This window comes from Dermochelys coriacea, chromosome 9 (genome assembly GCF_009764565.3).
Source record: "Dermochelys coriacea isolate rDerCor1 chromosome 9, rDerCor1.pri.v4, whole genome shotgun sequence".
Taxonomy (NCBI): domain Eukaryota; kingdom Metazoa; phylum Chordata; order Testudines; family Dermochelyidae; genus Dermochelys; species Dermochelys coriacea.
Genome location: NC_050076.1, coordinates 97,298,852 through 97,319,522, shown reverse-complemented (window position 1 = coordinate 97,319,522; position 20,671 = coordinate 97,298,852). Strand labels below are relative to the sequence as shown.

General features: G+C 41.3%; 1 long non-coding RNA gene across 1 annotated transcript in view; it reads left to right on the top strand.

The window, feature by feature from the left end:
- The first annotated feature begins 1,671 nt into the window (after nt 1–1,671).
- The window catches only part of LOC119861513, a 211,417-nt gene continuing 192,417 nt past the window's right edge, over nt 1,672–20,671 (top strand). The window contains exon 1 of the long non-coding RNA XR_005294919.1: nt 1,672–1,755. This is a non-coding gene — a long non-coding RNA (uncharacterized LOC119861513). The remainder of the gene's footprint in view (nt 1,756–20,671) is intronic.

Here is a 20,671-nt window from a genome sequence, read left to right as displayed (position 1 = left end):
GTGGAACTCCTTGCCAGAGGATGTTGTGAAGGCCAAGACTATAACAGGGTTCAAAAAAGAGCTAGATAGGAAAGGTCCATCAATGACAATTAGCCTGGATGGGCAGAGATGGTGTCCCTAGCCTCTGTTTGCCAGAACCTGGGAATGGGTGACAAGGGCTGGATCACTGGATGATTATCCTGTTCTGTTCATTCTTTTTGGGGCACCTGGCATTGGCCAAATCAGAAGACAGGATACTGGGCTAGGTGGACCTTTGGTCTGACCCAGTATGGCCGTTCTTATGAGAACATGGGGATGGGGGAAGGCAAAGGGCTGGCATAGAAGAAGGAGCCAGGGGAGCAGCCTACATGAACAGATGAGCCAGGAGAATGTTTCCGTTCCATTATGTCAAGGGGACTGTGCTTTATAAAGTTCATGAACTCTCACTGGTTTCAAGGGGAGCTTGCAAGTTGTGCTGAGCCTATGTTCTGAACTCGGAGAAGGAGGATGAGAGTGGTTTGCAGAAGCGAGGGGATGTGAAAGAGAAGACTAGGCACAGGGGAGTTGAGGAAGGATGATTGTGGTGCTCAACTGAGAGAGGATCAAAGCAGCTACTGGAACAGAAAAATTCTGCAAACTGCTTCTGGGACTCCCACTGGGATTGCAGCCTGGTTGGTGGAGTGCCCCGGCACAGTGGCTTGTTTGGCAGAGATCGTCTGGGCAGAAGAATGTCACAGTCACCTGGGGTTTCCCGTGATCCCTCCAGGAATAGAGGTTGCCCTGACGCAATCGCAGTTTCAGAGCTCAAGTGTTGGCAGAAGGGCTGTTATTTTTCAATGTCCAGCACCAGTGGCCATGTTTTAAAGAGCCACGCTCCAACAGGAAGAGAGCAGCACAAATGTTAGCTGATGTCAGGCAATGTGAGCTATGCAGCCTGCTCCTTTCTCTGGGAGATGATCACTTTTTTAATATCCGGAATATATATAAAACATGTATTAAAACAGTATTTAAAATGAATGAGGGCATCTGAGTAATCTGCCGTTGGAGATCATAATGATCTGCAGGCAATCTTTCTCCCCTCTCTCCACAGGCCAGAGCGAGTCTGCATCAGGTGTTGCCATATTTAATTGCTTTCCACTGCACAGAATTGTAGACTTCAGACTTATCAAATACTCAAGATCACCCTCACTGAGTTACACTGTCCTAAATCCTGGGCTCGGTTGACACAGCTATCTGGGCCTTGCTAACCACGCACAACTGTGAAAACCAAGATGACTCCTAGGAACAGCCAGCATTCTGGTTCCCTCTCTCCCTCCAGTCCTAGAGTGGCAGTAACTCTCTTGCAGCACAAGGGGGAGATGGGGTGGCGCGATGGCGGGGAGGGGTTGGACAGGGCATTGTGGGGCAGCCTCCAACAGATGTAGTGCATACAGGCTTTATAAATCTGGTGTGACCATGAATATAAATACAAATGTGCGGCCTTGTCTCTTTGAGCATCTTGGTGCAATGAGCAGATGGCAGTGAAGTATGCCTTGCAACAGCCCTCTGAAGGAGATACATTTTATTACCTCTGTACCTTTACATGAAATTAGGGCCAGCACTCCTGTTCCAGTCCAGGTGCACCCTGGTTTGGTGTAACGAGGAGGGCGGGGCTGCACCAGGAGTTATAAACAAGAGACAGCCCACAGGCCAGAGAGAGTTCTGGATCCAGAGTCTGGAGACAGCAGAGCAGGACTGGGCACTTCAGGGAGGGCATGCCCATGAAGGAGGGGACTGGTGAGTTCCCTACTGAGCAGTGAAAGGAGAACGCATTTGTGAGGATCAACTACAAATTTCCCCAGGCCAGAGAGTCAGTGCCAGAGAGAGTTGAAGGCTGAGAGAAGTAAAGGGAGATGCCTGTGGGCTATCTGAGCAGGCAGGCTGGAGGGCCAAGAGTGCTGAAGGCTGGGGAATGATGGAGGGGTGAGCTTGTTGATGTCTCTGGTGAGGGCTAGAATCAGATCTGTGGAGGAGTACTGAAGTATGGGAGACACCAGTGCTGTATCAGAGAGCTGGGCTGTGGCGAGAGATGCTGGAGCTGCACTGGGTGTGTTGATGGTCTGTTGGGACTTGAAAGAGAGAATGTGCTGTTTGGATTGTGCTGGGGAATTGGGATTACGATGGTGGGAACTTTTATGATAAATATAACCCTCAAAATGCTATTGATATGCTGAAAGCCAGAATGGGGTTACTGGGGACTCTGGAAGAAAGGGAAACTGAGGCAAGTGCACTGGTTGTGCTGTGGCCGGCTGCAGGAGGGAAACCCAGGCAGGGCTGCCTTTTCACAATCTCATCTTTTAGAGATGGGGAAATGATTTGTGGGGAAGGAGATTATTGGCTAAGGGTGCAGGGTTCCCTGCCTCTAGGGGCTGCAATCTCCCCTGGAGTTGTTTGATACATATGAGGGCACTGGATATTCCTCATTAGGGTGGCGCAGATGGCTCTGGTGCATGAACTGGCCCTGAGGCCATACTGCCACCTTTTCCTGTCCCTCCTCGTGTAACTTTCTTGCCAGGTGGAGCAAGGAAAGGTGGCAGAGCAATCCCCTCACAGTCTGCTGCTGTTACAATTCTCAGATGGGAGAGGGAGTGTCTCACTCCCTGCCAAAACCCTGATCAAGGACTGATCACAAATTGACCCCAGGTGATTTGCCCATGGTAGACAGCAAGTCTGCAGCAGAGTTAGGTGTGATGCCGAAGTCTCTGCTTTTTCCTTAAATTTAGGGCCCGATCAAGTCACTGAGGGTGGAATCCATGAAGATACATAGGCACCTGAACCCAGATTTAGGAGCCACCCCCTACTGTGATCTACAAAACTCCTGCCAAACCCTGTAGGCACCTAAGCTCACCTGGCACCTAAGTTTCCTCCCCCATCCTCCTAAAGTTCCCTAGGCTCTATGTTTCTGCCTCTGGGCATTCACATTGCTGCCTCTCTCTAGTTGCTTATCTGCTGCCTAAGCCCAGACGGTTTCATGAACCAGGGGAAGAAAGGCCTAAAGTCACATATGGAGATTCAGTAGTCACCCTCTGAGTGTTCCTATCTTATGACTTTTAACCCAGTGGTTAGCGCACTTGCCTGGGTTGTGGGCAACTCGGGTTCAATTCCTCCCTCTATGGTAAAGAAGGAGACAAGCTTTGAACAAGGGTCTCCCATCCCTCAGGAGAGGGCTCCAGTCATGAGCTGTGGGGTATTATGTAAGGTTCTCTCAGTTTTGTCTGTTGAGGCTGTTCCACTGTGGATAAATAGAGTGATTGGAGCAGGGGGACTTGAGCTAGGGTCTCTACCCTCCAGATGGGTGCCTACTCACTCGAATATAGTCATTTTCCTCCTCATGTTCACTCAAGTCCAATCACTCCCTTTATTTATTCACAGTGGAGTAGCTTCAGCAAGACAGATTGAGGGAGTCCCACATCAGAATAGCCCAGAGCTCAGTGGTTAGAGCACTCTCCTGAGGTGGAAGACCCCAGTTCCAATTCTTTGTCCTCCTCTGTTTGGAAAGGGGGAATTGGACTTGGGTCTCCCACATCCCAGGCGAGTGCACTAACCCTGGGGCTAAAAGGTATAAGATGGGCATCTGCCTCATCCTGCCTTTTTTTGTGGAGTGAGGCAGGTGTGTAGCTTGTTCCTGCAAGAAACAACATAGGCACCTAAGCCAGTAGAGGGGTTCCTGTTGTGTATCGTGAGCAGAACTAGGTGCCTCTCTGCAGCCTGGTCTTAGGGGTGTCTAGCTATGAGAAAGGGGTGGGGCTTAGCACATCAGCATTTCCCACTGGCTAGCTTAGGTGGGGAGCCACGTAGCATGCTGGCTTTTGTGGATCACATTCTAAAGCTCCTTTTTCTCCCCATTCATTGAACAAAGAGCCGAGGTTGGCTTTGTCAGTCTCAGTGTTGTTTCTGGGATATTTTTTTTTCTAGACTTTTAAAAGGTAGGTGTTACAACACTGAACATCACTGCACCTAAGCACCTTTGTGAATTCCACCATGAGAGTCTTTTCATTGACTTTAATGGGCATCTGATCGGGCTTCTAGTGAACAGTAATTGTTTCCTAATTCCATTTCTCCAAGCTGTGCCAGTGGGTTTCCATGCTTTGTCCCTTTGTTCCAAGCAGTCTGTCACTGAAATATAAGGACCAGCTCTATCAAGGAGATTATATAAACTTGTAGATGCTCTAGGCTAAAGAGATGCCATTCAGTAGACAGATTCTAGAAGAGCAGCTTAGGAAAAAGCAATGATGATGCAATTTAAAGTGACAATGTTGTTGGCTGTTTGGGGCAGGAACTGTCATTTACTATATGGTTGTACAGCATCTAGCACAATGGGGCTCTCACTTGGTTGGCTTCATACATAATCATTTGAATTTACATTGCATTGTTATTTAGCAGCTGATACTGAAATCTGTTTGATGCCCTACATGAATGGAATCAACTGGTTCCTCAGAATAAAGATGTACTTGGGAGATTGGTTTTCTATTCTATAACATGTGTATTGTATGCATTTAACAACACTTCATTCCAATATTAATGAATTGATTTGATTTGAAATTTTAAGGATATTCAAAAAAAGAGACCATGGAAGAAAAATTTTTAAATAGGGGCTGTATTAGAATACAAATAAAGATTTGTTCTTAAGTTTCTAAGTCACTGCATTAAAACAACATGGGTGCAGAAACCTTACTACTGACACACTTTAAGAATCAGAGTTGGCTCTGCCTGTAGGGTAGTAATTGCTTTTTAAATAATCTTGTATATTTTTGCATTTTTTAACATTTCATATTTTTGTTTATCTCCTAGCCCTCTCTGCTCAGATTACAAAATTGAAAAATCCTAATTTATTTTGGTTTATTGAAGTTCAAAGTGCTAAGGATATATATATAGTGCCATGTTTTTTTAAATAGTTATGTTTAAAAACAACAACAAAAACCTCTCCATGATCCTATGTGTATAGCTATCAAGGAGTACACATGTTTCTTTGAAGTTTAGAATACTATATAATTAATGGTTTCAGAGTAGCAGCCGTGTTAGTCTGTATTCGCAAAAAGAAAAGGAGTACTTGTGGCACCTTAGAGACTAACTAATTTATTAGAGCATAAGCTTTCGTGAGCTACAGCTCAATGGACATGCTCAGCAAACAAAGATTTTGCATATGTAATCTTTTCAGGGTGTTGATTCTGCATTCTCCAGAGCTATGCCTGAGTGTAGAGCGAATGCTGAATCTGGCCTCTGATTGGAAACATTTCATGCTTTCTTGAACTTGTGCATTTTGTTGAACTGGTTGGCCTCTTGTCATTAAGTTCTACCAATCGGATCCCCATCACTGTAATATCTGAATTCCTCCTAAATACTTAAATGGCAGTAGTTATCTCTCTTTTCCTTCCAGACTTGTTTAACTGTGACCTTAAGTGAGCGTTAAGTAAGTGTTAAGTATCAGTGTTGTATCTAGCCCCATTATAGATGTTGTTGGTAGTGAAAGCCAGAGTTGAGGTTATAGGTTTCAGAGTAGCAGTCGTGTTAGTCTGTATTTGCAAAAGGAAAAGGGGTACTTGTGGCACCTTAGAGACTAACAAATGTATTTGAGCATGAGCTTTTGTGAGCTACAGCTCACGTCATCGGATGCATCCGATGACGTGAGCTACAGCTCACGAAAGCTTATGCTCAAATAAATTTGTTAGTCTCTAAGGTGCCACAAGTACTCCTTTTCTTTTTAGTTGAGGTTATATTCGCCCTTCTGTTATAAACCCTTGTTTCTATTATCCTGATTGCTTTCACAAGGTGCTCTTCTTTGGAGTGAACCTTTCTATGCTGGCCTCAATGAAGAGGTATGAGGTGCAGAGAGCAGGAAACCTGGGAGCAGCCCTGCCTGTGGAGCAATCTCACGGTAGGGTTCATGGAAAGTATGTACAATTCATCTGAAGCAGCGTGGAGAGTGAGGATGGTGGGGAGGAACTTGGCTAGCTGATAGGGTTAGAAAATGTATATAATTCCCCACTCCCAGTAAGCCTTTGTGCAGTGGTAATGTGGACCCCAATCCTGCAAGATGATCTGCGTGTGGAGCTTGCATGGGTTGTGGTAGGGAATTGTCCAAGTGTGAGGACTGGGTTACCAGTGGCTTCCAGGGGAGTCTTCTTCACAAGTCACCATGATCATTTATGCATATAGGGGTTACCCGTGAGCAAACGGTTTGCCAGTAAACTCATTAACTGCAACCTTAGAAGAAAGTGCAATCCAAGGAGCACAAATCCAGGCAAATCTATCCCATTAAAAAGTTCAAAAAGGCATTCTCTTACATTGTTTGAGCCACTAGCTAAGTTATTGGGAGGGAGGCTGTGTGCACTGTGGTGAAGGACGTATCTCTCTCTCCTTTTTTTTTTCCCTTCAGTGTTAAACTAGAGAACTATCCGCAGCTGGCAGTACTAATACAACACAAATAGCCAGCCTGTCTCTTTTAGTCCCAAACTTTCTGAGGCAATTCAGAGTTTGGCTCTTCTCATGAAGTTTCAAACATGCTCTTTCTTCTCCTATAGGATTTCAGGCAGAACAGGCAGCTCTTCCACACGTGTCTTACACTTCAAAATCACCAAGCTCCTTGAAAATTGCCTAGAACATTCCTGGCCGTATGTAATTTAAATCGGGGCCTTTTCAAGTGCTGCCTGTTGCCGTTTCAAAAGGCAGGCAAGGAAAGTAGCATATTAGATTCAGATATCCTCACCCCCCAGAAGATGATCCAGGTTTCCCCACGTACCCTGCAATAGATAGTATTGAGAGTTGGCATAAAAGTTCCTAGGAAAACAGACAAACAAGCTTGTGGCTGCTGTTGAAGTAGAGTAATAACTTATGCTCTAATAAATTTGTTAGTCTTTAAGGTGCCACAAGTCCTCCTTTTCTTTTTTGCAAATATAGACTAACACGGCTGCTACTCTGAAACCAGTAATAACATTAGAAACCTCAAAACTGATCAGCTTGTTAAATTGCCTTAAAATATTCAGACTACCTGTGAAACAAAGTTTGAGAGAGAGAAATGATACTATGTTTCCTTTTTTAAAAAATGTATCAAACATAAGGAGCCATAAATTGGGATCTAGCTAAATCAAAGCCAGCTGCCCATTCCCTTTCTGATCTGGGGTGATTTCACAGATCAAATAGTGAATGTGTGAAACCAGGACACACACACAAACATTTCAAAGGAAACTAATGTCAGAAGCATTTGCCATGGCTTACTTCAACCATTTAAGTTCTCACTTTATGCTTCACCATAAACTGACTCTTGTTTTCTAGTATTTTTTTCTTTTTTCCTAAAATAATTGATAAGCAAAGTAATTAGGTGAGCTTTACGTATATGAAACTGTTCAGGAGAATGGGAGATGTGTGGAGATAGTGAAGAGAGGCAGCTGGACAACAGAGTAAATGACAGATGAAGTGAGCTGTAGCTCACGAAAGCTTATGCTCTAATAAATTTGTTAGTCTCTAAGGTGCCACAAGTACTCCTTTTCTTCTTTCTACTCCAACATAAACTTGCACTCCAATGCACCCTGACCCTGTGAGTACAAGATGCCCTCAAATTCCATATGGTCAGTATACTCAATCCTGCCTCCACCAAGGTCATGGGATCTTTCATCATCGGCTTTAGTGTGAGGAAGGTCAAGATTAATGGGTATTGAGAATGCTCAGGACCTCACAGGATCCTTGAATTTTAGCCCTGACCTACACTGCTGCTCATAATTCCTTCTGCTTTCCCTTGTGTCTCTGCATTCTGCTGTCCTGGCTGATCCTTTCGGCTCCTTTTACTGCTCGTAGTTTCATGAATTCTTTTTCTACTGTTCCCTTTGGTTGGAGACAGGCTCCCACTTCTTGCATACCAAGCAATGGATCTCTCTCTCCTCCTTCAGACAGGTGTTAAGTATTTGCAAGACTTCCAGTTTCTGCAAATAGTCTTACAAACAAAAACCCAAACCCTGCTTGCATGAAAGTTTCCAGGAAAACAAATTTAAAAAACAAACTTGTGACTGCTACTGAAGTAGAGGATCTCTCTGCACAACCTTGTTATGCAATGCTGCTAACCCAGCTTTAAAACTGAACCTTTGAAGTTGGTTTCTTATCCGTCACTTCGAGAACTGAACGCCATAGGCATTCAGGGGAAATGTATCTTTCCCCTAGAAAAATGCAACAGGGTGATCTGAATTACAGGGCAATGGCACCAATTGCTGTCTGGCTAATTGTTCCTTATCCACTATCAGTCCTATTTCCCTGTAATCTTAGACAGAGGTGAGGAGAGTGTATAGAGTGATCATGAAGGGGGATCAAGGTATATGAACTTCTAGATAACACTTTCATCTGTGGCACTGTGTGTGGGAGACAAAAGAGCTCTTTTTTTTTTTTTTTTTTTTTTTTGCTTTATTAAATTTGCCTGAGCACTAGCCTTAGACAACTGCTAGGAGCTGAGGAGGAGAGAAAAGCAGAACTATCAGAGAACCAAAGCACTCTCGGGAAAGAGACAGGAAGTATTGAAAGTCATGCCTAGCCCTAGTAGCGACTCTCATATATTTTTATTATAACTATGTGGTTCTGAGATTCATTGTCCTTGAAAGAGTACATTGAAATATACAAGATTCCTCCTCGCAATATTCTGACTCGGTTCTCTGTTTGCTATAGGTTTCCCTCTCTGCTTTGTGTTTCTTTCATATGCAGTATGATAGTCCTTTCTGTTTTACAAACAATGGGCCTAATCCTTCTTTAATTGACATAAATGGCAGACTCCCACTGCCTCTGATAGAAGCCCAAGTCTTGTTGAGTGCTATTGCTATTTGTCATTTTTTTTAGCTTTGAGACTTCTTCACAAATATTATCCATCTTTGTCTTGTCTATATTTTCACTTAAACAAATATGACATTTGTATTGTCACTAGTATTTACTATTTATGACCTGTTACGCTAGACAGTGTACATATATTCCTAGAAAGATTAAGGTCAGACTCGATGATCTAATGGTCCTCTCTGGCCTGAATCGATGAATCTAAAAAGGATTCAGTCCCTGCCCCGGATAACTTATTATCTAAATAGTTGAGACAGACAAAAGAAGGACAGAGATGAAATGACCTGGCCAAAGTCAAACAGCAGGTCAGTGGAAGAGCTGGAAACAGAACCCAGATGTCCCATCTGGTGCACTCCCCACTAGACCACACTGTTTCCATCTGTAAATGCTGCTGTCATTTTTCCTTTCGTATTGTATCCCTCCAGATCACTCTTGTTGAGTTCAGTTTCTGTGATTACCTGTTGGATCACCTGATGATTACCTGTTCTGTTCATTCCCTCTGGGGCCTCTGGCATTGGCTACTATCAGAAGACAGGATACTGGGCTAAGTGAACCATTGGTCTGACACAGTATGGTCGTTCTTGTGTTCTTCTGAAATATATTGTTCTTACAAACTCTTTCTAAATAGTCCAAACTTTTCTAAAGTTACAGGAATGCAGTTGCTCTTTATTCTCTGACATTGTAGCTGGCAAAGGGAAAGGTGCTTTTGATGCTGTTAGTTAGTGTTTCTAATTACCACTCTTTGGGGACTAGTTCTGAATATTTCTCAAATTTTCACCTGTTGCACTTTAATAAGTAAGGTGTATTCTGCTGGGGATGGTTTGTTGGCTTTTCTAAATAATCAGAAGGTGGTATTGGGTATTTGCCTCCGAAAGTACAGATTTCCTTCTTGTTCTCTATCATCTCCCCCCTCCCTTCCACACACACCCATATTCCATAGAATGTGAGCATCTCTCAGGTGGGAATAACAAATTTAGCCTTGCAACACCTCTGTGAGGTAGGGAAAGGAATATTGGAGATTTTCAAAGGCACAAATGGAAATTAGGTGCCCAATTCCCGTTGACTTCCAATGGGAGATGAGTGCTTCATTGCTCTTCATGTCTCTTGAAAATCTCTTCATTCTCCCCATTTTTCAAGTGAAGAATTGAAGTCCAGACATATGGGTGAATGACTTGTTCAAGGTCATGCCAGGAGTCTGTGGTGGAGAGGAATCAGTGCCAGGCCCAGAACCTTAACCATAACAGCATCTTTCCTGTAGGAAGGGAGGAATTCCTTACAGGAAACACTTGGTTGACAATGAACTGGGCAACGCTATTTGATCCTTCTGCTAATTATGTTATCAGTTATCTTTTACTCATAACTCATTTCCAAAGACTACGTCACACATTCTTCTACGACATTATTTGTAATACCCTGTTGGATTAAGAATATTTTTTCCTTGTCTTTTTGTACTTTTTCCCCTCCTGGTTTTAGCAGGAGCTGTAATTGGTAGGACTGTGTTCTTTATAATGAACTCAACATATAATCTTTTATCTTGACCAGATATCTCTGTCTATGCAACAGCGTGAGTGATTGAAGCCAACACATAGCTCTGAACTCTGTTTCTTAATAACTGCTGCTACAACATCCTCTGAGAGAAGAGAAAACATTGTTTTTGTGGATACTACAGAAATAACGTCTATTTGTCTCTCTTACGTTTCTTGGCAGTAGTGAAGTAGATTAAAAAACAAAACGATATGTAGTTGTCATCCAAATTCTGCTGCTGGCTACTAGGATGTATGCTTAATTATATAGTGCCATAAATGTGTAAAATGCTTGCTAGACAGCTAAAAGACCAAGACACAATTTTCAAAAGCACCTAAGTTCCTAAATCACTTAAATCCAATTGACTTTCAATGGGACTTAAATCCTTAATCACTTCTGAAAATTTTATCCCATGGTACCTGTCCTGAAGAGTTAAGAGAGTTAGTTAATCTGGATTTATGACAGAATTTGGTCTCGTATTTAGAATTAAGGAATCTTTTCTCATTCTCTCAAAAACCACACTGGCAGTATAAATCAGAGTGGAAACAAGAACACCACAGTAACTAGTAATCATGGCAGTACATCTCCCATGTCCTCAGGATCTGCTGTCTTGATTTGAGAACAAATCATTGCTAGTGTATTTTGTTTTATAAACCCCTTGGTTAGGGAGTGCCTAGCTCTACGTACTTGTAACTTTCATATAGATTAGCTTTGACTACTTTGCTGAATCTAATTTTCCACAAAAAGGGTGTGCTGTAACTGTGTACATCCATTATTATTATTTTATTAGAATTATAGTAGCACCTGGCATCCCCCAGCTAAAATTAGGGTTTGATTGTGCTATAGGTAGATGTTGCAGGAGCCAGTCCTTGCCACGAAGAGCTTCTGGTCTAAGTAGACAAGGCAGAACATGAGTGGGAGAAAGGAAGCATTATGGAGGAGGTCAGACTAAATGATCACCATGATCCCTTCTGGATGAATTGTCTCCCTTTTAAAGATGGAAAAATGAGACTCGGAGATTGTGACTTGCCCAAAGTCTCTCTCACAATCCCATTGACTTCCTAAATCCAATCCAGTGCCTTAACCATGAGACCATCCTAGTCTTTGTTATTGGATTAATCCATTTAGATGTGAATAATTATAACAAATACACACAGACTTGGTAACAGAACTATGACCCTAGCATTTTACAATCTGACTGCAGACATTCCTGACCCCAGCAGTAGCTGTTAAAAAGGAAATTGCATCTGAGATAATTTTTGCATCTTGGCTCTATTGAAGTCAATGGGTGTTTTGCCAATTGAGCCAGGATTTTACCACAGAACTGTAAATACTGCATTCACACTGCACTCCCCTTTGTTTGGATGGGCCCTCAAACTCTGCTTTAGATGCTGGGGATTTCCTCTCTTTTCTGGTTTCTGATCATTCCATACCTGCTTTCCCATACTTAACATTGCTCTGCTGAGTTGTACTCTCAAAGCTGGCCCACTTCACATCACCTGGTTACAACCAAAAACTCTTGCAGGTTACAAAAAAATGAGTCTATAGGCCCGTACTGTCACCATTGACATGTCGAAATGTGAAGTGCTACTTACCTGCTGCATTTGTTGTTGGTTAACAGGTGGCAACACTTAAGTTAGCTTTCCCAGCTAAAATAAAGATGCACAGTACAATAGGCTGGCACAGCACAAATTATTTTAAGCTTTTTTGTATTATCTAGTGTGTAAATATGTACACCATTTAGATTCCCTGTGCTTCAATTCCAAATAAAATTGGAGGTTGGTGGGTGGTTTCTAATCAGATGACTCTTGAAAGAGCTGACTACAGTTGAATAGATTCAAACAGAAACTCAAGGGTTCATCATCCAATTCTTAGCAATGCATATAAAAGTGTACCCGAAGAAAATAAATCTAAGCCATCTGCTGCACTGAATATGTAGTTGTGTTAAATGTTTATATATAATTAGGTTTTCTTAAAACTGGAAAATATGATTATGAACACAAGGGGATTATGCATATAGTGATTTAATATTCATATGTGAGTCAAGAAGTAAAAGATGGTGACACTATAGGAGACACACATACATGGATTTATAATTTGTTTTGAAGGTTAGGCTTTTCCTCTTCTCTCTTTCCCTCTGCAACTAGATTATACACTCCAAATATGCACTCCATAAATCATGCTGCTCAATGATATTGAGTTCAATTTGGAGAGAGGACAGGTAACTTAAATAACAAATTTTATAGACAAACCAAAAGAATTTATGACTTTTGGCCTCCCACGAGGGGGGAACAAATGGTAACAGATTGTTCCTTGCAAAGTGTTTGCTTTTGCATCTGGGAAACTTCTCCTTGAGCCCTTAACTTGGTACATTAAAATTTAAGCATTTATTTTTCTTCTTGAAGATTTTTCCCATTCACTTCAAGTTTTAACCCTTGGTTTATGAACTTGGAGAGCGTCTAAAAAGCAAGCGAGAATGAGAATTTGCTCCCCTGTTAAACTTGTCTAAGTTTTCATAGCTGTAATGATGTTCTAGTGAAGACAGGGGTTCATTTTTGTTATTATCTGCAAGTAAACTTCAGTACTGATATTCTGGAATAAGCCAATTATAAATTGTATTGTATGTGGACTACTATAATCTCACTTTCTCCCAAACATCATGAATTCAATATAAATGTAACTCTGATAACAGAAGTTTATGAATTTCTGGAGCACAGTTTTTAGTCTGAGTTAGAAAGCTCAGCTCTAAATTTGCATCCTGGATTGGATCCTGTGTTACATGAAAAGATACAGCAACATCAAGTCCTTACAGGAATACACAGGTAAAATAAAAACACTGACCTGAGCTCTTATGAAAACTCATAAGCCATTGTACCCGCTTTTGGTATCAGGCTTCTGGGCTTGCTTCACATGGAAGTGCTTTTTGGTGGACTGTTGTGGGACAATAGTGAAGAACTTAATGCAAGATTGGATGGAATCACCCTTACTCATATGTCCTCCAGGATCCCTATCATCTAGTTAATGTTTTCTATTCTAACATGAATCCATGGAAAATTCTTTTATAAATCTTGGATGAGTAAGTCTTAAAACCCACCACCCAAACAATGCACTGTGATACCTACAATAGTAAAATAAAATCTGACTCGTAACAACCACATTTATGCTTTGGAGATCCTAGTTTAAAAGGAATGCTGCGTCAAAGGGTAAAGTGGAGCAATATTTACTTCTAAAGACAAATGTTGCCCTGCAATGAAATCTTAAGTTAATATATTGTCATTTTTGTTAAAAAAGTGAACTGAATGTACACACCCATTGTATTAAGATTCCCAAGTGCTCCAGGAGATAACTGTCTACCCCCACAATAGTGTGTAAGGATCCATGGGACTAAAGCCTGGGTCTGTGGAGCCTGGGACAGCTGACAGTCCCACAACACCACTGGAAGAACATGCAAAACTATTTCCACAGAGCACTGTGGAGATTAGGTGCCACGGGAAGTACCATCCAAAGGGTCTAGAGTGACTGCACCCTGCGGCCCTCTGATTGGTCAAGTGCACTATTTAATCCTGGAGGGTACTCCAGGAAGCTGTCTGGGCAACCAAATAGACTTTTGGACTGCTATAACTCCAGACTGCAGCTTGCTTCCTGATCTCCAGTCTCTGACCCCAGCTTGAGCAACACCCTAACCCTGACCTTTGCCTCCTGATTCCAGCCTGGTACTACTTCGGGTCTCTGACCCTCTAGCCTCACTCTGACTCTTGCTATCAATCCTAGCTCTAGCAATTGCTCCAATTCCCTGGTCACTGACTGCTGCCTCATAGATACCAGCCCAGCTGTGACCTGTAGGCCAGACTATCTGCACCCTGGTCTCTTACATAGTGCTTCTAATAAGACACTAATAAGATCTGTTGTATGTTGGGGCTCATTCCTCAGAAAGGGCTGTGCCTAAATTAGGCTCAAATGAGGAAATTGGAAGTCCAAGATCAACGTCTAGCATGACATAATCTGGGCTAATATATCATCTAGAACAGATTGCTTACTGCTTTGCTTAAACACCGTGCCTTTCTTATCACAGTGCTTCTTGTCAATATCTTTCTTGACACATTTGGTTTATTGCATTATGCTTTGTGTAAGATGCACATTAACTTCAACTGACACTTGATAATAGGTTCATTTACTTGAAGATGGAAGATGTGGTAGACGGTTCGCTGGAGAGTTCTGGGCAACAAAATATGAAAGAACCTTATCTGTAAGGGGAGACTTAAAATATTTCTTGCCTGTTTTACCCCATTTCTTGTGACTAATTTCTGATCTCTAACCTGTGAATTATGGTAGATATCACAGCTGAAACATGCCTAATAATTTTATATTCAGCCATAATAAACATAGATGCACTCATCATGAGTCAAATGAAGTTCATGGTTATCTCCATTTTCATAAATTCAAAGGTTTATTTTGTCTGGAAAAGCCTCTTTCAGGGTATCTGGTCCATGCCTTTTTGTCACTGCTGGATTGAATGTTGCTATTTTTAACCACCCGATTAGATACTTTTCTTTTCCAACTTTGAATGTTTCTCATAGGATTTTTTTTTTTTTTTTTTACAACCACCTTTGGCATCATGTTTCATTGCTGTTACATTCTTGCTCCATTCAGCTGTTCTTACAGATATGAATCAGTATGCCTTTTAATCTAACCTTTTTTTCTCTGTAGTTTAAGACCATGTATTGCTCTACGCTTGTTGACTAATGAGAATAATCAATCCTTGTCTTCTTTATAACATCTCTTTATGTATTCATAGACTATTACTTTGTCTCCCCATAGTGTTCTTTTCTCTAGACTGAATGTGCTCTTTCTTCAGAAGTCTTATTTTCCAATTCTATATTTGTGTTTTTGTTTCTCTACTGAACTATTTCAATTTTTCTTTAAAAAAATGTGCTAGTCAAGAGGCAATGTTATTGCAGATGAGACTTCATTCAGGCCAAATAAAGAGGAAACATAATTGCCTCATTTTATTTGCATATGATTCACCTACTAAGGAGGAGGATCCAGTTCCAAATTTCAGATCCGGATTTAGACCCAAACTTGCCCATGGTTTGGTGTGTTTGGATCTAGGGTTGTGTGTTTGTGGTTTTTTGTTTTTTTTTTTGTTTTTTTTTTTTTAAAAGATAGTGGCTATCTGCAGGTCCCAACTTTCCTAAAGCCTTGGTCTAAACCTATATTTACTTTGATTCTAGTGAAGGTTGAACTTCAGAGTTTCAAAAGCCACATTTGGTTGAGAGAAACATCCAAAAATTCAGATTCACTATCCAAAATGTATCTAAACCTATTTGATCTACAATCTTGAACTGACTCTTGCAAGTATCTTATCTCTTACGTTTCTGGGCATTTTCTACTTCAAGTCAGACAACTTTGAGCATGGTATTTTGGCACATCCAGTGCAGTAGAAGGTGGTGGCACTTTTTATTAGGTTTCTTTCTTTCATATACAAAGACCAATCATATGCTTTTGGTCTGCTTTTCAGTCAGTGTGAGATGGAGGGAAATAACGAAACAAAGAATAAAAGTAAAGTGGTGTTGACGACTCTTGTGACCTTTATTACTAATCTCACAATATTGGATATTTTTCTTAAATCCCCAACTGTAGGAACCAAGAAAGCATGAGAATCTTATTATATAATAAGTTAATGGTTGTGAACATGTAGGAGGGGGAGATTTTTGGTAGCTCAGAGCCCAGTAACATGCCTGGATGACTGCCAGCAGCTGGAATACCAATTGTTATGCTTATTTCTGAAAGCAGCTAAAATAGGGCCTCTCTGAGACCTTAGCACAACTAACAGAACGGGGGGAGGGGGCAGGGAGTGAGTGACCACAAGGACTAAACATGACCCTGTGCCCTCCTGTCTTCAGCTTTTTGCTGAAACATGTGGTTTTGCAAAATGGAAAGTCTGGCAATAGTTGAAAATTCCCTGCCTGACAGGCTGGAAAACTCCACATTTAACTTATCTTTTGCTCAGCAGGTGTGTGGGTGGTTGTTTTTGTTTTTGTTTTTTTTTTTACTAACAAGCTATGTAATTCTAACAAATTTGGTATAAAAAGAGGAAGAAATCTGAGTTTGATGGACTCTTGAATGCTTGGAAACCTCTCAAGTTCCCCTGCAGATGGAAGGCTGACCACTGGACATCTACAGAAATCCATTTGAGACCTCCTCAGGGCCTTAGGTAAATATTTATTAATTTGGGGTGCTCTACTAACGTTGCAGACTAAATAAAGTAGAAGCTTTGAGTGAAAGCATTTTTGTTTGCCAGCTTCCATCAACTATATATCTATTGGCCAGACAGGCTGTGTCCTCGTTGATTTATTTTCTGCAACTGCCTTGCAAAGAGTAAAGTTACCAAGAACTTTGGGTTCTGTAAAACCCTGGGTAACAGAGAAAAGATTGAAACTGTGAAGTAACTGTACCCCAAAAGCTCAGAAATCAGCAGGCACATAAAAAGAACTAAAAATTAATCAATTTTTACACCAACCTCATGATTTTTGAACATATGGGGTTGACAACACGGGTAAAATCTTCATTAAGATAGGAGACGCATGCTATGCTTTATAACATGCTGCATCAGTTCTGCCTCACAAAATGGTAGCTATCCTGTAGCTGGAATTTTTAGAAACTTCAAGGTGCAATACAAAGAAAACAGTCATAGCAGTTTCATAGAAATATGTACCATGATATGTGTGAATATGAAAAATAGTGTGGAGTGGGAAAAAGTTACCTGGACGCTCTTTTGCACTCCAAAAATATTTTAATTCAAATTTGAATTTAGGATGAAGGATTATTTCCCCATTCTGTCAGAACTGATTTAAACAACGAAATCTAGCTTTTGCCTCCCTTACCATAGCATGTTCTTTGCTTTGATTCTTTGGTTTCATTATATACCCATAGATAGTGGGCATATGATCAGAATCACAGTGCATAGCTTGAAATGTCAGCGGTGCTATGTGTTACTCATATCACAACCTCAGTAACTGTTGTGTGATGCGTGACAGGTCAAAAGGAATGTAATAATACTTGTCATAATTGTGGTAAAAAAAAAAAAAAAAAAAAAAAAGCTGCTTTCAGGCTTGTTTCACTCTTCTGAACCCTCCCCCCTTCTTTTGATTATACACAGTGTTCACTTCACTGAATAATTGACTACCCACACACTTACAGTTAATGCATTTTCTTCTGTATCCACTACTTACTTTAATTCTAGTCAATGTATCATGCATGGATGATGATGTTAGTTCTTTTTAGTCTGTGTGTACCTTTAACAAGGAGACAAAGTGGGTGGTTTTCTTGTTGTGTGTCTCACAAACTGGCTTCCTTTTCTTAGGTCTTTGGAGGTCCATCTGCTTAATTTCTCCCTGCTGCAAGGTTCAAAAGCATTTACCAGCTTGTCACATGCTTCATGTAGCAGTCAACATTGTTGATGCACTTTCCCAAATGTACTCATCAGGGATACGGTTGAAATGTGATAGCACTGTACAACAGAAATTGCTCCAGTAATTCTGTTTTTAAGAAAAAAAAACAATCCAGGTACGCTAAAATTATAAATCCTCAAATAACAGCTTTCTTTGGTAGTTAAATGACAGAGTTAAGTATCAAAACTTCAGTAAACCTTTCAGTATTTCTTGTTGCTCCTGAAATGTTCAAATGCTCGTATATTACTTCATTCTTTTCCTTCTGATTTAGTATTTGGGATTCATATCTCAATCTCGTGTTCCATGCTTTGTATCACATGATTGGTGTATTTTTTTTCTATGTGTTGAATGGCCTTCACAAATAGATACAATAAGGTTTATAACTACAGATTAAAAACCAAGTGACATGTTCTTATTAAAGAATAGAGGCATCTCAAGCTCCCTGAATTTCGGGAGTGCCTGAAATCTGGATCTGAATTTTGCAAATGTCCCCACTGTTTATAACAGACTGAAACAAAGAGGTGAATCTGAATTTTGGAGGCTTGAACTCATCTTTAGTTTTGTATAGAGCTGTAACTTTCTCCTCCTTTTGGTCTCCCCCAATGCCTGCATCATGCCAACAGTACATCTTTGTGGAAGAGCTTCATAGAAAAATAGGACTGAAAGGGCCCTTGAGAAGTCAACAAGTTTAGCTCCCTGCGCTGAAGTAGGACTAAGTAAACCTAGACCACGCCGGCAGGTATTTCACTAATACATTCTTAAAGATCTCCAATGATGGGGATTCCAGAACCTCCCTTGGAAACCTACAGCAACTAGACACCTGCATCTGGCACATGCCAACCGACTCTGGCTCATGAGGTTTGAACTGCAGGGCTATTTTATTGCAGTATAGGCTTCCAGGTTTGGGCTGGAGCCCAGACTCTAGGACCTTGCCAATTATTCCTTGGCCAATCTTCAGTGGACATGGAGAATAATAGATCACCATCCTCTTTATAACAGTCCTTAATGTATCTGAAGACTGTTATCTGGTCCCCCTTCAGTGATCTTTTCTCAAGGCTAAACATACCCACTTTTTTAAAACTCTCCTCACAAGTCCATATTCTTAAAAAAAAAAAAAATATCACTTTTGTTGCTCTCCTCTGGACTCTTTCTCTCTCTCTCTCTCTCTCTCTCTCCAGTTTTTCTACAACTTTCCAAAAGTGTGGTACCAAAGTATATGGAAGATGCTGGGAAATAGTGCAGGGTTGCTTCCATTCCCTGCCTCCAAACAATTGTGGGACCAATCCATTGGTATTGCAACTCCTTCCAAAACCTTCTGAGCCCCGCAGAAGAGATGTGGGGGGGAGGGTCCTAAATAAATACTCTAGGCAATGCTGATTTCCCAGTTGGAACCATGGACATCAGTGGTGCTGTACTGGTTTAAGTAGGGGGAGGAACAGTGGTTTAACTAGGGGTTATCACTTGGCTTTCTTAGTTCATATTCTGTTAATAATATAAATAGCAAAGTAATCTGTGAGTTTTTTCACAGGGTGTTGGTGAAAAGAAAGCATTAAGCTGGTCCACAGTGGTCAACAGGAGACATACTGGCACTCTCTCTCTCTTCCCCCCCCCCCCCACCGGGGGAATCCATTTCTGCCTTGCCCCAACCCCTTTGTGAGTGTTATATTGACTATATTCTATGACTGAGTATTCTTGGTTTGGTTTTATCCAGTTCATTGCATAGATAGAACCAACTTGCTTTTCACAGATACTGAGCTTCCAGAACTCCCTGTTGAATTCCGTGACAACCTCAGTACCTTTGAAAGTCAAGCTGTGTGTGTCTTTATTTTATGTGCCTAGCAGTTTCCCTGTGTCAGGAATATACTGATACCAACTGGTAACATTAAACTGAGCTCAGAGCTCAACATAGCACAAGTAAGGCCATTTGCTTTCAGTAACATGCACTTCCTTCCCCCCCGCCCCCATGCTGTTCTTGCTTTTTGGAACAAACCCTTTGACTGGAATTAAAGAAACCTGACAAGCTTGAGCTAACTAAACCTCCAGAGTTATTTTATTCAGGATTTGATTTTCATTTTACCAAAGCCTATGAATTAAAAACAAACAAATAACCCTTTCCAGAAATGCTGCAGCTTCCAGAAACTATTTGACTCTTCTGTAAAAAGGCAAAAAGGGATAAAAGAGAACTTAAATAGGAAATACATTTTTCCAGTTCCCCGGGTTCTATTTGTCTAACCCTTTGCTGATTTATACTTCCGGGGAGAGAGGAGCAAAGGAGATCCAAACTAAATAAGAATATCATTTAAAAAGCCACTTAAAGTTTGCTACTCTTTCTGCCTCCCCTTTAGCTATTATGAGTATATTAGATTTGTTTGGTTTAGGGGGTGTGGGTGTGGGTGGGTGTGTGTGATGTTCTTCAATATCCTAAGTTTGAAGCACAAGCTAAAGGACTTGGCAATAGATAAGACAATAAGCTACTTTCTTGCCCATGGCTGGTGTTGGGGAAATGCTGAGTAAAAATGAAATATGTTTTGGGGTGGCCTCGCAGTGCCACACACAGCTGCAGTGGTACAGGAGCTAGCAAACAGAGCTGTAAACGGGGGAGTTTGAGTGGGAGTTCTGTTTGGAGGATAAGGTATTTGTATTTGGTTTTATATTTGTATGTGTAGAGGCTTGTAGGGGCTTTGTGCTGGGAGAGAAGCTGAGCCCTGATTAGGGGGCAGGGCTTCTCTGACTAGGGGTCCTATAAAGGTAACCAGGCAGGCAGTGGCACAGGAGCCAGCAAACAGAGCTGTAAACAGGGGAGTTTTAGTGGGAGTTTGAAAGGGGAGTTTGTATTGTGGTGCTTGTTTGGGGTTTGGTTTTGCTGTGGGTGC